The sequence below is a fragment of the Toxotes jaculatrix genome, chromosome 15 (assembly GCF_017976425.1).
Source record: "Toxotes jaculatrix isolate fToxJac2 chromosome 15, fToxJac2.pri, whole genome shotgun sequence".
Taxonomy (NCBI): domain Eukaryota; kingdom Metazoa; phylum Chordata; class Actinopteri; family Toxotidae; genus Toxotes; species Toxotes jaculatrix.
In genome coordinates, this window is record NC_054408.1 from 15,094,416 (window position 1) to 15,113,276 (window position 18,861).

At 38.6% G+C, this 18,861-nt stretch overlaps 1 long non-coding RNA gene across 1 annotated transcript in view; it reads right to left on the bottom strand.

Annotated features, from left to right (window-relative positions):
• The window catches only part of LOC121194190, a 21,459-nt gene continuing 2,598 nt past the window's right edge, over nt 1–18,861 (bottom strand). The window contains exons 2-3 of the long non-coding RNA XR_005895362.1: nt 12,802–12,881; nt 1–39 (exon numbers count right to left, since the gene is read on the bottom strand). This is a non-coding gene — a long non-coding RNA (uncharacterized LOC121194190). The remainder of the gene's footprint in view (nt 40–12,801; nt 12,882–18,861) is intronic.

Genomic DNA, 18,861 nt, shown 5'->3' on the forward strand with positions numbered 1-18,861 from the left:
CTTTTTTTAACTTCTGGATTATAGACTTGCCACAAAGGTCTGAAAGAGAAAAAGAGAAAAATCAAAGTTAAAAGCCTGAATTTAAAAAAAAAAAGTACTTTTGCACTTCAACATCTTAAGTCCCTCGTAACCCCATGTTCAGGCAAGAAATATCTAAAAATGATATCAAATTTGCAAGCAGTTGCTGCCGAGGTTGTGGTAATAACAGGAATTTTCAAGATTTTCCATCCAGGGAACAGTAATGTTGGTACAGTGGGAGATAATAGTGATTTTCTTCCCTACATGCTGATACAATAGTTCTTATTTGAACTTGTTTTTTTCTTCAGGGGTTGGTGCCACTCGTGATTTTCCTAATTGACCCTTCCACTCAGCCAGACTCTGCCATCAATAACATCTACCCATTGCTCCCTCCATCCTCCTCATCTACTCATCTGACCCCTTTAACAGTCAGGCAGTGATAAGAGTTGCCTCTCATCCCCCTCTCCTCAAGATTGACAGGCTGACACACCATCGCTAAGGTCAGCCAGGCTAATTGGTTTGTGCGCATCTTAGATGGACCATTAGGCCTCACAACTACTAAACTAAAAACATTCCTCTTTGACTCACTCCCCCACCACCACCCCACCCCACACCCCACCCCATCCCTCCCTCTCTCTCTCTCTCTGTGTGTTTGAGGGTGGCTGATGGAGGCAGTGATAATGGTCCAGCGAGAAGTAATAACGTCCAGCACAATCTGTGGCTCACATATGTTGTAAACTAAAATGATTAGCTGTTTAATCTTTTGCTCTTTTTCTTTTTTATTTCCTGGTCTTGGGTGTTGGTTGATTTATAGCACAGTGTAAGACACAGCAGGGATGTATTTATGTCATACTGTAATCATAAAACAATAACTTACATAATTTCATTCACTTTGTGATATAGAGTGATGAGGGCTGGACTTTACTTCTATTCCGCCTTCTCTTGTGACTGAATAGGAAACTATTGCTATGGTGACTTTATGTTCTTTGATTCGTTGTGATGGAGTGATGTGACTGCAGCTAGCAGAAGGTTTGCAGTAGAAATGGCTGAAAAAGAAACAATGGTCTTTACTGGGAATAGGCAAGAGAGCCACATGCAAAACAAAAGGACTACTGCTCAGGCATTCCCTCGAGCAAACACAGCTACAGCAGTGACAGTTATTACCTTTGACAGGCTGCCACTGACCAATGGTGCCCTATCATCGGCTGTTTGAGTTGTGCCTGGTGGCCAGAAAGAAACACCTCGCTCTTTGTGGTGCGGGCTGAAGAGTGAACGATACTTCAACCCAATCTGTTGCCTTACACAAATGGAGCAGGACAGATACCGTTGCTGCCTTCACATTCAACTTGCACAACACTGAGTCAGCTAACCGATTAAACTAATAAGTCAACAATGTATCCTGGATTTAACAGTTAGTCGTGTCAAATCCTGACACCTGCATCAAAGCTGTGGCACTTGTACCAACTTAAAAAGTTAATACCGTAGTTTTACAGGGGTATGCCACTTATATGTAGGTGTGCCTGTGTTTATGCAGCTCACCCTTTGTTCCACATCAAAGTCCAACAATACTGCACCCCACCACCCCTGCCCTGTTTCCCCCCTGGTCATCTACCTCGGCCCGTCAGGGAGCTGCAACCTGTAATTGGGAGTGGAGCCTGAGAGGCCATGTAGTGGACAGCTCAGCGGAGACTACAAGAGTCAATTACCACAGCTGACAGTGCTGCGGAGAGAAAGGTACACCAGACACACTGTAGTGATCTGTCTGTCTGTCCTGCTCAGACAGATCACTGTAGTGATCTGTCTGAGCAGGATAAAGGAGACAGAGGGTGGTTGCTAATGTGAGACCAACATGCTGCATTTCTCATCTCACAGTAACAGTGATAGCTGTAGCGTATTTCTTACTTATGTGCAGGGGTTAGACACAAGGCACAAAAAAAAGGAAAGGCAGTAACATATGGCCATTTCTGTCAGTGAATCCAATTAGCACATACTGTTGACTAACGTGCTGATGTGAAATTGCTCACTCTTGTTTTATGATTGTTTTGTTCCTTATTACATGACAGTTTTTCAGTGTTTAACAGGCGTCAACAGGTAAATATGTCACAGAATTAAAAGCCATATCTTAGTGCCGGTGCTCCCCCGGCTTCAAAACGGATTAGTGTGTCATTTATTTAACAGTGGCAAAATTTTAATCAAAGACGATCCCAGGAACCCTGGGTTCATTTTGCTCCCATCACAGCTGACAGAGTTTGATTCATGAGGTCTTCATTCTCTATGTTCTCAGACAGGAACGTGAATGTAAAGCCTGGCTTTTGCTGGTCACTCTGACATCTTCTCCCTGTAGATTTGGCTTCATTTCTTGTACTGTTTCACAGTTTTATCTACACACGTTCACCAAGGTATCTTTATGTTATTTTGGATCTGACTGGTTGTCCTCTGTTGTACCAAGAGTACAGATTTTTTTTCATCACTTCTCAACTTTAATGCAACCATAATGTGCTGCAGCAGCTCTTTGCACTGTGCAGTAAAAATGAATGACATAGACTCATGAAACTATGAGTGATTTGAGAAAGCTTGTGCACAGGAGCGGATAGGTAATAAGGAACCAGTGTCCTCTCTGTCAGGTGAGCCCTCATACAGTTCTCAAGCCATCACATCCAGTTTCTGAGGTCAACTATGTGAAAGGAACAGGTGCCTGTTTTCATGGATCACAGACATGATTGCAGTTACCAGCTGCATAAAGACTTGCTGTGAAACCCATTTAGCCTGTACCAGAGCGCAATAAAAGTTTTAATGTTGGCTGTAGAAGGCAGAATTGGGTCTTGCCACTTTCACATTAACATAATTTATGAAATATTAGGTCAAGCTGTGTAGCAAGTTATCTAATGTCACAAAGCAGGTGACTTGACCCATGAAAACTTTATATAACTGCACATTTGTCTTGGCGGTGCTTCTCTTTAATAGCTACTTTGCTCTTTGAGAGCCTGAATTGTTCTACCATCACCTGAGGTCTGATGGACCGTGAGTCATGTCATTATCCAGTGAGTGGCCAGTGAGCAGACATGTTATGACAAATACATGCATAGGGTGCATGCTGCAAGCATATTAGCGAATGGATAAATGGAGACAGAAGATGTTATCTTTCAGTCAAAAATGCACACATTCAGCAACACACAGGAGCTCTCTCAAGCTGGGCACTGGTTCACTTACTGCACGAGACTAGACCTGTCCCTCCAAGCCTCCTGCACACAAAGAGGAGGACCCACCCCTTTCGCTGCTGTGCCAATCATTTGGCACAATTCAGTTGGCTGAGAGCCTATTCAGTCCCAGACACAAGGACGCATGCTGCAGTATTATTTGAAAAGAAGATACCTATGTTTATAAATGGCAGTGACACGGCCACCCTACTCACTGTACCTCGCACATGTTGATAAAAAACATTAATATATGAATCTGTGTATTGTTTGAATAGCTTAGTACTGAATGCACAATAACAAGGTATGTTTATACATGGCACTAGGCTCAGTTTAATAATTAAAACACAATTTTATAAAATACATAGTAGGGGGTCCCTGCTCCATCTCTCCATCAGTTTCAGGGTCCTTGGCCTGAAAAACCTTGTTTTAGACAACTGTTTTAATGTGAAAATGTGTTAAAGTAAATGTAGGACTACTGGTTTCTAAGCTGCAGAGCAAGAGGAAGTGCTGTGGATGTCTTTGCATTCACGAGTCTGTGGGTTTTGTTTGTGTGTAGCAATGTATGGTTAGAAGAGGTGTGTAGTAAACTGTCAAATGCAGGGGCCTTCACACATAGTAACTAAGTGAGCAGACCCTCTACATCTCCCCTAACCACAGCGGGAGTTTCATGCCTATTCTAAATTTCACAACATGCACTGTTGATACTTTACTTGTCATGGCTGTAAGCAGAGCTACTATAATTCTCTGCATAAAATATGTCTTTATTTAAAAAAAAAAAAAAAAAAGTGGCGATAGTGATCAGATTAACATGCTGCAGTCCAGGAATTATCTCACCAGGATTAAGATTAGTGGAAGGTAATGAAAAGATTACCTGAGCACATGGATTTTTGAAACCATTAATGAGATTATACTTGTATAAATCATTAATTCCCTGCTAATCCATCAGAACCCAGCAGACAGGTGCAGCACAGCACAGAAAATAGCCACCTTATAAAGCTGAACACAGCAAAATGTCACATCATCATGGTTCTGTTCTTTGATATAAAGCTCTCTAAACAGCCTGATAGAAATTTGAGTGTGACACCGCGTGGAATGATTTCTGTGTACAGTATGGCTGAAACTGTTGTTGAGCAGGAAAAAAAGTGAAAGTGAAAAAATGAAAGCAAAGAGGCCCTAAAATAATCTTAAAAAAAACAACAGAAGTAGAGATAAGATATATTTGAAATTGTTTCCACTGTAAGATGACGTTTTCAAGACTTTTTTGGACATTATTGGAATGATTTGCTTTTAAAGAAGAAAAAAGCCCTGGTTTAGAACTTTCTGGTAACACAGCAGTGTCACATGTCAGTTGTAAAACAGTGCGGTGTATGTTATCTTGCTTAATTTTCTCTTTTGATTAAGCTTAGATTTCTCTACAGTGCGCTTTTTTTTCTTTGCACCCACTCATCACTAGCACTTCTCATTAGAACAGCTATATATATATATATATATATATATATATATATACATTTTGAAAAGCAATATGAATTCCCTTCTGTTTCTCTCTGAGAACTACACCCCACCTCCCTGCACACAGACACATACACTCAACTGCCTGCAGACCACAAAATCTCTTTTATGCCAGGCGCTGTTTTCATCAGATGTTAAGATAAAGTTGTCATGCTTCAGACCCATTGTGGCTATGCAGTGGGAGTCAAGAGAACGTGAGAAGGTTTCACTTGTCGTCACAGTATGAACTCCCAGTTCTGTAGTAGGGAAAATAGTCACTTTCTGTGTGAGAAATGGTGGTCCACAGATTGTAAACACCCCCACTTCACAAAATTTCCAACATGGTTTCTGTGGTTATTGAATGTATAGGTGTAAGTGTGGTTTCTCCAAACACAAACATACAGATATGTTATCAACATTACTGAACCTGAACCCCTCTTACTTCTGACAACTATGCTGAGAAAAGTGGTGACTGTATGGAACCAGAACAGTAGAATCTGCATTACACCTGACACATCAGAGGAGGCTCAATTATAGATTTTTTTGGTGACATCAGCATTGTTACTGTGAGCATGTTAGCATGCTGACATTAGCATTTAGCTTTAAATGAGATGGAAACATTTTTGTTGTTTCCTAACCTTTTTTCCCCCAAATATTACTGATGTAAACCAACCTAGTTCTATAGCATATCAGAAATGCACTGTCAATAATATTCCATAATATTTTTTACATAATATTCGTATGTTATTCCTTTGGCAGTGCCTGCATTTAAAGAATTCATTGATCTCATTAAGCCCCACTACAAACCAGTGGAGTACTCTGAGGTCGTTTTGCCACATATGTGCTGTGACCAATCAGATTCACAATGCTAGTGTAATGACATCGCTCATCCCATGCCCTTGAGCTACTGCAGCTGAGTTGCGCGTGCCAAAAGAAATTTTTTCTCAAACCTTTTGAAATACATTTCCCCTCCACTGTGACCCAAATCTGATAACACTGTAGAAGCAAAAATTATGCCAAACCCTTAATGGAACACAGACATAAAAAACCTTGAATTTGGGAGTGCAGTAGCATAACTGTGTCTTAAACTACGGCAGGACTCTGACACAGTAGATGGTAACAGTGGAGTGCTATGCTGCTGGAGGGCCATTACAGTCCATGCTCTTTGAGGTGGAAAAGCAGTGATCAACAGAAATGAAATGGCTGTACTGTCATCAGAGAGCTCAGATCAATCTGGGACAAAGCAATGAACACTGCTAGAGCTGCCTGACAGAGAGGTGATGAGATACTCTGCCATGGCTGAACTCCAAGGCCTCGCCAACAAACAAAAAGACTACTTTGAAAGTCGTCATGACAAAGAGTGGGCAGACACATATCTTCATGCTTTTAAAAATTGAAGTGCTTCTTGACCTTGGTTGTGATGGAATGTCTTCCAGCTGCCTCTGTATGGTAATTCAGTGTGTTTGCCATCTAAGCCTCTAGCTGCATCTGCTGAGCCTTTGTGGGGCACTGAAGTCATGATTATAAATCCTGGGTAAACGGTGAGCATCAAAACGCCAGAACAAACCCAGAGAATTATTTGGGCGGTACTATGAGGCCATGTGTGATTGGAGTCTGATGTAGTACAGAGTCAGGTGATATGCCATGCCTTCAAAACTCCTTTCTCTACTCTGTAAGGGATTTTTTTTTCACAAGGTCAAAGATGACTGACTGATGTTTGTGCATGTGTGTGAGCACATAAGAGCTCTTGGAGGAAACAGAGGCCCACACATAAGCCACACATTCACATAATTTGATGGGCACATGCACAACAACAACACCATAAATGAAGGGGACAAGAGTGCTGCGGGTACGCTCTGCAGGTAGATGTGCTCTCTCTGTGTGCTCTGAATGTTTTCAAAGTCTCTGCATTGCCTGAGTTGCTGTTCTGCAATTTCACAGCTCAGGGTCTACAGACACAGTGAGAATAAATTAAACAGTCTATTGATCTTACTTTGTCTGCATCCAACTTTAAAATGAATCGCACTTAATGAAAAATGAATCAAAGAGCACAAAATAAAAGTCAAAGGACTAGATTTTTGTTGCAGTCGTTGCTGGAGATAGACAGGTCCCGTACAAATTGAGCAATAAATGTCTAAATAATTCAGTGATAAACAGTTTGAACCTTAATGTTACAGAACTTTCCCCTCTTATAGCTCGTTTATGGCTTCCACTTGCCCTAAGACAGATGCAGACTGTGAATGCAGATGCGCTTCTACTCATACTAAAATTGGAAGTATATGACCGTGAATGCCTTTTGCATGTGTACTAGAAAACATGATGGAAACCACCTTACAGCAAGAGAAAGCGCTCCTGTGTTTGCTGAATTCGGCTGAACAACAACAACAACAACAACATAAGTACCTTATGAATTTAGCTTGGCACATCCCTGCCACCTCTAATACAATGTAAGTTGGAAGTGGTGAAAGTAAGTATATTTACTCAAGTACTGTACTGTATTTACTCAAGTTTTGGGTACTTGTACTTTACTTGAGTATTTCCTTTTTATGCTAGGGAAATATTGCACTTTCTTTTTCACTACATTTATTTGACAGCTTTAGTTGCTTGTTAGTTTTTTTAAATAACAGATCATATAACAAGCTTTAAAGATACAACACATGGTTAAAGATTAAAACAGTGGTTTCCAGCCTTTTTGGCTTCTGATGTCTTAGAAAAAGCAGCGTGTAGTTGGTGTCACCTTTCAGACACCTATGACTTAACAGCTCCACCAACTAGGAATTTTTTTCCCTCTAGACCTCACATGGTTTCATTTGAATGAATGTTCAAATGATCCAGTGTCTCACCAAAAATCAAAGATTAGATAAAATCCAACATGACCCCTCATGAGAGGATTATCTGGTGTCCCTGTATATAAAATAATTCAAACTAGTGCCACCTCCAACAGCTACAGTAACATGCTGCTTACACACTGTAATCTGTATTAATCATCTAATGATGTCATTTATAATAATATTATAAGTCAAGCTGTTGTTGTGGTTGCTTCCATTGGCATCACTGATGCAGGGGGGAAACTAATGTGTTCATAGAGAGGCTGAAAATCCTGACCTGGTTTTGAATTCCAGTTAAATCAGATGTAATACAAACATCAATTCCAAAAAGCCTCCGTGTGTGTTGTGTGTTTTTAAAATAACAGATGTAGCTGAGTTGTTCTTCCATTGCAGTGGACTGTTGAGCACTCGACTGTATATCGACCTCTTGTTTTCAGTTAATAGATTCAGTAAAAATCCCAGTGGGGCTCTGATGGTGTTTGAGGTGTTGGTGTTATATGGGGGTGAGTGGCTGTTGGTGACTGAGAGCAGTTAGTCATCACCCATGCAGGTGTTGCCCTGCATGTCCTGATCCTTCTGTTCAGTCATTTGTGTTTGTTAGATGAATATACTACATCTTCAGCTTTTGTTTCTGCTGTTGCACATAAGCTGCATAGTTTGAAAACTTGCCAGTTTCTTCTGCATTGTAAATGCACACAGTAAACAGCACATTGAGTTATTTGGAATTTGAATTTTGACACTATACTTAGAGATAAGTATAAAAAGAGTCAATGGTGAGGATAAAAATACCTAGTTGTCAGGATCCTGCTGTCTACTCAAACTAAAATGGAGGAAGCACTCGGAGACAACGTTGAATGACAGTGTGTAAGGTGTGAAAGGCGCTACTGTATCAATAAGATATGGCTTACTGGCAGGCATCGGAAACTGCAACACTGGCAGATTTGTCTCCCCACAACTCATGTTTTTGACACACTAGTGGCATGTCCATGGTGAGATTTTTTTCCAGACTGCAATATCTGAACAACTATTGGATGGATTGCTTTAAAATTTAGCCGATATATTCATGATTCCCTGGGAACCAGTTCTAGCTCCCACCTAGAACCTTATCAGGAACACCTGTGCATCTTTATGCAATTATACAATCAGCCAGTGTGGCAACAGAGCAATGCATAAAATCAAAGCAAATGCAGGTCTCTGTTCATGTTCACACCAAACTTTTGGGGAAAAAATGTGATCTCAACCACTTTGACTGGAGCATGATTGATGGTGTCAGACAGGCTGGTTTCAGTATATCTGAAACAGCTGATCTCCAGGGATTTTGACGCCTATGAGTCTCTAGAGTTTACTCAGAATGGTGTGAAAAACAAAAAACATCCAGCGAGTGCCAGTTCTGCAGACGGAAACATCTTGTTGATGAGAGAGATCAGAGCTGGAGCTGACAGAGAGGCGATGGTAACTCAGATAACCACTCTTTGTGGTGAGCAGAGAGCATCTCAGAACGCACAACATGGCAAACCTTGAGGTTGATGGGCTACAATAACAAAAGACCAAGTTAGGTTCCACCCCTGTCAGCCAAGAAGAGAAATCTGAGGCTGCAGTGGACACAGGCTCACCAAAACCAGACTGCTGAAGACTGGAAAAACATGAATCCATGAACCCAACCTCCCTTGTGTCAGTGGTCCAGACTGTTGGTGTAATTGAATGGGGGGGGGGGGGGGGAGCAGAATCTCAAAGGAATGTTTCCAGCATCTTGTGGAGTCCATGAGTATATAGACACATAATGATACTGACAATAAACACAATTTGACCAAAGCTGTTGGAACAAACAAATAGCCAATGCTGATGTTTTTCTCAGGGGTACAGTCTGAAATGTTCAGTTTTTAAACTGACAAATTTCCAACACATTGAGTAAAAGTGCCTCAGGTGAGGTTGTGCATTTATGTATGACCTGACAAAAAGCTGGCAAGGAGCAATCAGTGCTGGATGTTATGAAATAAAATAGCCACCTACTGCAGTGCTGTGGTGTTAATGTTTGGTATGCATTAAAATAAAATTGAATGTGCATGATGCTACAACATATGTTGCTCACCTGTCAAAATATTTCAGTGCGTGCATGATGCATTATAACTCTGCATCAGCATTGCATTTTTATTGTGTCTAAAGCTCTCTCCTCCTTTGAAATTCTGCACCAGCGTTCATGCAAAACTAAGTGCACAAAGAACCATGGGTAGCGTAGGAGACCCGGGGTGATCAGAGCAATCACAACAAAAACAGAAATGGACTGACTTTGCCTTTAAAGAAATTGTGCACAGTCATCTAGTAAACAGAGGATTGGCCAGCCTTGATCAGCAGCAATGTCTCTGGTTACATCTTTAAATATCAGCATATAATGCTGAGCATGGACCGCTTAAATAACCACCCACCCTCCTCCTACACAAACACACACACACACACCTGCACACTGTAATAAAATGTAGGCATCCATTATAAATCCATCCATTATAAAATGTAGGCATCAATGTTGATTTCTTTGTTAGTGATCAGACTTTGTTGTACATGCACTCATGGACATTTAGATCTGAGGCTTTGATTTGAAGTCACTTTTATGTTCCTTAGACCAGCTTCAGTTTTTGGTGCAGTATCTGTTGGCCGTGATAGGACCCACAATGTCAGAGTCAACTGTGGTTTTCACATGAAGATCCACTGGTAGTGCAGGCCTAAACAAAGGCACCCTTTTTTCTTCTTTCTTGTAGAGTTCAGTTTCCCACAGTTACAGTCTTAAACCCAGGAGGCTTAATGTGCTTGCATTAGTGTCTGAATGCTTGTACGCGACAAGTTTGTAAGAGTGCTTCTGAGGCGTTATTACAGCAATTGTGACAAGATCTTTATAAGTTCTGCACACTGAAATGGCCTTTCGTGTAGAATATTTGATAGACCACCAGTGCCCTCTATCAGCCTCAACCAGGATTTCACACATATTTCATGTAGGTTCATTTCAGATGGTATTCTACTCTTTGAGATTGTTGCATTCTATTGTAGGTTTCTTGTAGTGTGTCTGTGTTGCATGACATAGCTGAAACATTTTTTTCATAGCATTGTTTTTCCCTTCAATCAGTTATTCTAATAATACTCTGAATCAGTTACAGCCCTGTCTCAATTTGCATGTTGTGTGTAACATATGCTGCAGGTGAAACTAAATGTTCTATATATATATATATATATATATATATATATATATATATATATATATATATATATATATATATATATATATATATATATATATATATGACACCATGTTTCTCAGTTTACAGCTCTGTTAACCTTTGGTGGGCATCACTGAAACCACACTTAACTGAATTCCTCTCATCTGTGATGATGCCATTAATGTTCAATGTAAAATTTGGACATAACAGAATTTGTAAAATGGACAATGGACAAATGGACAGAATTTGTAAATGTTATTTTATCTTGCATGCTTTTGAAAACTGACACTTACACTATTCCACTTAAAATAAAAAGAGATCTTTCTTGCAGGTGAATTTGCAGTTGTAGATGTGAAGATATGAAAAGTTACTGCACATTCATGCAGTAACCAAACCCGTGGGTGTGTAGGCATTGGACTCATTTTGAGGTGAAGGGGTCTTAAGGCAGCTATTAGTGTTTGTTCTTGTTGTTCTTATGAAACCGAAGATTGATTGTGGGAAAGGAACCAAGCACTCTGTTTCATATTTGGTGATATCTTTATCTGCTCTACACCACACTAGACATTTTGTATTCTAGGTCTGCCTGTGTTATCTTTCCTATCCAGTACGTAAAAATAAAACGGTAACTTTGTGAGCTGTGAGTGAAATGAACTGTAGCACATATTACTCACTGCCATACCCTCACTTTTGACCAAGGAAAGTTTGTGAGACAAGTAAAACTGTCATCTCTGTTTTGCGGCTTTTGAATAAAAGGAGACTTAGAGCCAACTCCAACTCCACGCTGTAAAACTATATGTATATATATATATATATATATTTTTTCTTTCTTTCTTTCTTTCCTTTACTGGTTGCACTACTTTTCATGAAACTACTCTTTCTGGTTGGTAACAGTAGTCTTTTGAATCAAACTGGAGCGAGTGACTTGACACAAATCAGTTTATGGTAAATATAGTACTGAAACAAGGTGGTGTATTTAGATAACACTGTTTTTTCAGAAGACCTTTTTTATGGTGGACATTTTGAGTGGTCAAGCACAGGTATGACTAATAACACTGCAGATGGCTTTGGTATTGCGCGTTCTGACTCACTGGAACAGCTTAGACTCCTAAACCTAAATGCAAAGAATTAATGTTACTGGTCACACCTATGTTTCTTCTGCTATTCAAGTCAGATGTGAATTTCACTATTCTTATGTACTAGGAAATCCCTTTAATGGGATTTCAGGGTGAAGAGTGTTTTCTGCTTCACCACACTAAGGGACTGTTGGATTAGTTCTGTCACATGTGAATGTCCTCCAGTTCGATTTCCTGGCACTAAACAAGTAGCATATCATCTCTCGTGTTTATATGACCTTTCAGAGAAATGCAACATGGTGATAATTATCAGAGCTCTGACAACTTGTTCTAGAGAAGTGTAGGAACTAGAAGGAAAAACCTTGTGAAACGTGTACCTTTTTTTTAATACACAGCAGCAGATACGTGTTAATAATTTAGATTTTCCAGTTGGGCCATTCAGTATTAATCCAAACCTATTTTGCATCGACGCTAATTATTTTATTTTGAACAAATGATGCAATTTAAGAAAATATGCAAAAATGAAAAGCCATTCTCTGTTGATATTGGTAGTGTGTGTGGGTTGGTCTGAGGAAAAAGTCAAAGCCAGGGAGAAAGAGCTTAATTTAACTTCTGCTGTGCCTAGAGACTCCAAACTCTTTCAGATGTATAAACGGTGACGACAAAATTGCTTCATAACTCTGATAATATCTTTGGTTTGGAGGAGGTTTGAGACATAGAACTCCACTCTATGTTATACTGTTTCCAAAGACGTTTAAATCCTTTCCCAGCACACAGACACTAGGGGGAACCATTCAGCCACGTAACAGCAGCTGATCAGTGTCATTTGGAGTTGATTAAAAAAAGAAAATCTAGTATGAAAACATTGGTTTAGGTTTCATGAGCTTCTTATTTTTAGTTATGCAAAATATTGTAAGACATTGTCAATTCTGTTCACTTTTCTTTCTTCAACTTGCTAGTTGAGTTTCAACATAAAACTACATAACATTACCTTATTTACCACTGGAGGGAGCTGCAGTAAAAGGGAGGTCATCTGCACCAATGTGCAGCACAGCGTGACATCACACAACACTGGAAAAAGAAAAAAAGAAAACATAAACATGGCAGCGATGGGAGTGGATTCTTACAGTTCAGGTAAATAAACTCCAAACCCCAAAAACAATAATATGAACAATATTACAACTAATAACACAGCACTTCTGATCTGCTTTTAGTACAGAAGTGCAGACGTTCTGCTTCTGCTTTTAGTCTTTCTAGTATTTGCTTTACTGCTGTTCTCTTTTTAAACGTTTACTGCAATAAATGCCACCGCCACCACTATGACTACTGAAGCTAAGAAGGAGTATTCAGTACAGATACCATAAAAATGCTCCATTACAAGTTAAAGACCTGTACTGTCATTACAATGTTTTGCGGAATATCAGCCCCTGCGACTGATGTAATAAATCACCTCATCAATACGGATGCATCAGTGTATAAGCAAATAATTTAGTGTTTTAGTTCTCGATGTAGAGGTAGATAGTTTTAACTACTTTAATCCAGTGCTTACTAAACTAGGGATCAGGACCCTTCCAAAGAGTCACAGGATAAATCAGAGTGGCAATGAGGTGATTAATGAGTTGGAGCAAGGAAAAAAACATAAAAATCTTTGCTGTTTTTGTGAAATAGTGGTGAGCTTTACCTCTTTGATCTTTAAACAGTTATTTAAATGAGACTATTTTAGATATGTAGGGGAGAAATGTCATTTAGGTGGAGCTGTGACACCAGACAACAGAACACTGCTTCATTGTAAGGCTTCAGAAGCAAAGATGTTTTGTAATGTAAAAATTTAATCTGAAAAGTAACTAAGAACAGAAGCTGTGGAACAAATGCAGTGTAGTAGAAAGTAGAAAATTTCCCTCTGACTTGCAGTGGAGCAGAAAAATCCAGGATCATAAAGTGGAAACTTTCAAGTAAGGTACACGTATATCTCAAAACTTAAATACAAGGTGACATCCACACAATCCATCTACTGTATTTCTGAATATTTGAACAGAGAGACTAGGTGACTGACTTTGACCACTGTATCTGCCCTCAGTGTGGCTAATTATCCTTTTGCACACTCTTCAAACAATGATCTAAGTGTGTGCTACTGAACCGCAAAGGAGTGTGTTTCTTTATACTGTACACTTGATAAAGAATGTCATAGAGGGAGATTGTAAGTTTTATGTAACATCCTACCATGTGCATATATATATATATATATATATATATATATATATATATATATATATATATATATATATATATATATATATAATTTTTTTTAACAGTCTGTGATAAGAAGACAGCAGACTTTCACATTTTATAGGCTAAAGGGTAATATAGGGTAATTTAATCAGTAAGGCCACTATAGCAACAAGAAAACTAGATAACTAGTCACGCTAAGATAGCTGAAACCAATATAAGAAGAACAACTTCACAGATTAAAAATAAATAAATAAATAAATAAAACATCCCCCCCCACCACCAAAAAAAAAAAAACCAACTGATATTTATATTCAGATCTATTTTGTGGTGGATAAAACAATACAGATAAAGCTAAATGTAATGGTAAGATATGTTGGGTAAGCTCAATAAACAATGTATATAAAACACCAAAGTTTTCTTTTTTTCAGCTTCTATTTATTTTACATCATTTTACTTTAAATTTTATAATGAATAAATGACTTTTTTTTTTCAGATTCATTACCATTGTTGCAGATTGTACAGGCAGGAATCTGGGACGCTTCAGGTAGACAGACATCATTCATACACTAATACAGTGTTGCTTTGGCTAATGCACAGCGATATGCATTTAAAACATTTGCTAAGTCAGGTGGTAAGTGTGTATGATGAGTATTTGGAATAGAATACTTTATTTTCTAAGCAACAGATTTGATTTTGTTTTTTGTTTTTTTTTGGCGGGGGGGTTGTTAATGAGCAACAGAGATGCGTGACCATCTTAGCAACACATTCAGCAATGACGTATGCTGTGAAAAAATAAAAAAAAAGATTCAAAGAACAAGTGTTAATTATAGCTCAGATATAAACAAACAAAAGATCACTACATACTTATTTTTTCATACAGTATTACTTCTTAACTTAAGAGACTAAAGTGGGTGGCTTTAACAGGGAGGAAATGCTGTTTGTACTGTGATCTTGGTGACGTGGGGAAGTTGTTCTGTTCTTCTTCTCCTATTTATAGGATCCAGTATTTGCAAAAAACAAAAGATGAGATTAAAGTGCAAAAAAAAAGCAGTAAAATACTACTTTCACTATGATACATCAATATACAGTAAACAATCTAATAATGTATAATGGAATAACAATATAGCAATCACAGGGACCATTTTAGTACAGTGTACATTTACTTTTGATGCTTTAAATCCTGGTAATACTTCTGTACTTTTATTTAAATGGGATTTTGCATGAAAAACGTTTACTTGTAGTAGACAACATTGTACCGGTACTTAAGTAAAGGACCCCGAGTGATTCTTCATGATAATTGTTTGTTTCTTCACTCAGTCAACAAGATCAATCCCTGCACAGACTCACAAAATGGGCCATCGTTGTCTCGGCTTCTGACCTTTAAAATAGAAACTGTGTGTGGTTGTTTTGAAAATGTAGTATTCCAAACCACTCCACGAAAATAAGTGTCTAAATACATATGAGGAGAGAAATAGGCCATGCAGTTAGAGAAACTTTTTTTTGCTGATTTGTGTGGTGCGTATCTGACTGGGCTGATTCAGATCTCAAGTGGTTGTTTCCAGACAGAAATCTCATAGTGAAAACTGAGCTCATGAGATATAGTCTGGCTGGGTGGTGGTACCACTTCCTCACTCTTTGATAAGATAAAAATATGTCACTTTTTAAGCCAATGAAAGCATTTTTTTTTTCATTCTGTTATTTCCACTGCCTCACACTCTGGGCCTGCAACAGCAGCCCCTTTCTAAAGCACTGCTTCTTGCATTAGGCTACAGCACTACTAATGCTACAACTACTACTTAGCAAGGCTATTCATATCTCCACCACTATAGTTGGTGTGTATGAATTAGGGAGTTAAAAGTTGACCATTTTGTCAAATAAATCAGTAAGGAGCAGAAATTGCTGATACACTCTCTCAGTGCAAGACTTAAAAAGAAGTGTTGCTATCATTTTCAGTGCCTTTAGTTGCCCTGATGTTCTATTTGGGGTCCTGGAGCCCCCTGCCCCCCTTTAACAGATCAAAAAACCAAAAAAAAAACCCTAAAGCAAACAAATAAAAAACATTGTTTTATGAGCTTGATACCTCATGAAGTTTTCAAATTTCATGAGAAAAAATAAATGAACCCGGTTTTCAACTAGTGACATGTTTCAGAAAAGGGCACATTACATCTGTTTAGGGTTTCTGAGACCTCAGCTGTAAAACATGGTTAAACACAGTTAATTTTCCTATGCTCTATATCTGTGATTGGTGTATTGTATTTGTTTTTTTTTTCTACACAGCACTACTGTACCCCTCACAGTTCTAATAAGAGTGTACTGTAGTCTATTTCTGTTATTGGAGGTAGTTAGACCTCTCGGGGGTCTTGACCCCAAACATAAGTGAAGTCTGTGAATGACTTTTTAGCAAACAAGCAACATTTGTTAACACATAGTCCATATAATACATAAAACATGAAGTATTCCCTTATGTGGTGTAATAACAATGATTTATACTAATTTCCATATTTTGTCACCTTCCTCAAATGTGAAAGCTCAGTTTCTGTTGAAATGTAGGGATATTGCTACAATACTTCTCTACAGATTGGGTTTTCATAAGGTCAGGAGAAATAGATTATTTTTATGCATAAAGCAGTGGGGTCTGAGGAAGTAAAGCCAGTGTCAACTAAATATACTCGTTAAGGGCCAGCGAGCACAATTATATAATACTTTCACAGTGTCACCTATTTCAGATCTCAACTAATGCTTGAAAACTGTCTTGGGGAAAAAATAAAGTACGCTCACCAAAGTCATTCATCAAAAAAAGAAGCTTCTCTGAAGACAAAATTGAGTTTCAGACTTTTTCTTGTTTTGCATGTATTTCTTTATATATTGCCATTGAAGTATTTTTATTCATCTTAGTTTTTTAAAGCTCAAGTTGTTTTTATTTTATTTAGTTTTTATTATATATATATATAGATATATATATATATAGATAGATGATAGATAGATAGATAGATAGATAGATAGATAGATAGATAGATAGATAGACAGACAGATAACATATTTTTGACTTTTTGCACTGATGTCTATGAGAAAAAAATCTTTAAGAAAAACTTTAAAACAGTGTTTGTTTTATATTACCATTACGTGTTTTCACTGAAACTTTACTAGAAATGAGAGATCATCACATCTTACCGTAAACCGATTTGTGTTATACTGAACCATGAGCTAACTGTGTTGATACACCCCTACCTAGTACTCCCACTGCTACTACTGCTATTACTACTCCACCTATCAGCCTCCAAAATCTAAACCTTTGCTTTTTTTTTTTTTTTTTACCTTCCAGCTAGAAGTTTTGACAGATTTATTAAAGGACCTGTGACTTTTATCCAAACCCAAACTGACCATCCAACAAAACACAGGAATTTGAACAGTACGCATTTGTTTCCTGTTCAACAAGTCCTCCAACCTAAACAGCCATATATGTTTGTTCCTACCCTGGAATATGACCTATAGGAGTGTACCAGAGGCAGGCATACATACTGGACCTTTGTTGTCATGGTAACAATAATAAACACATGGTTAGAGTCGTTGAGCAGTTGTGAATAAAAGAAACAGCATTGTTTTTACTTAAGAAACAAGGAGTAATCACCAGTGTTTTGTTGACCCATCCATCTATCCTAACCCTTCTTACTCCGTCACCTGACTTCCTCCTGTGTTCCCATCATAACTATGGCCCGGAGACATCACCTAACGATGAAACCTATGAATGAAACATAAGTCTGGGTCATAATAAGCTACATGCACAGATGACCTATTGGGGCATTTTATTTTATAGGTGGACAGCTTGTTCATGTTCCAAATAGATTTTGTTCACTGTTCAAAGAGGTGAATTCAGCGGAACTTCTCTGGGCCCTCTGGTGGAATGAACTCCCCACTGAAGTCAGGAGAGCAGAGCTGTTGCTCATCTTCTGCCTTAGGCTGGAAAACCCACCTTTTCAGACTACATGTCAACATCCAGGGTTAGAATTTAGTGATTCCTCATTTCTCAGGGAAAAAAATGCAAATGCTTTTTACCAATTTTAAGTATTAAGGAAGTATTGTTGCAGCTTCAGGGGTTTTTGTGTTCCTGCACGGTTAAAGAATACAAACAGAAACATACTGACGATGCTGCATAGCTAGCAGAGAGCACTGAGATGGTAACGGGGATAAGCTTTCCCTCGCTTGATGCCAGCACAGTAAGACTCACACTTTTGGATTCAGTGCACTTGTTCCACCTCTGAACCATGTGAGGAAATTTCTGATTCACGGGACAGTGGCTCTTAACAGATATGTTCAAAATTTCTTCCACTGGAGTCATTTCAGCTTTACATCTAACTTTCTGTTTTAGGGAAGTGCCACTTGGTATCTGTTCATTTCTTTCTGCTGGTGTATGTACTGCTCTGGAATTCACTCGGACAGTCTTTTAAGGTGTTTGATGCTCCTTAAAGCAGTGAGATGGCCAACCAGATGTGGAGCTCCTGGACTCATTGCTCCATAAAACATACAGTTACACTTTAAGCCTCAGTGAAACTCTCACCCTCGCCTGTACCTGTGACCCCTTTTTGGTTTGGTTTAGCTTTTGGTTTTATTTTTACACGTAAAAACCCCCCTGTGTTACACTATTGACACACATCCACATTTACACTACTGATGTCACTGCCTACCAGACCTCACAGCCTAATTTACTTCTTAGGCTGTTTTCTTTATTAAAATAAAGCCTTTATAATTAGTGCACTGAAAGTCACTGCAAAATTCAGTTTTGACTATTTTGAATTTCTGAGTTAATCTCTTAAATGATGAAGCC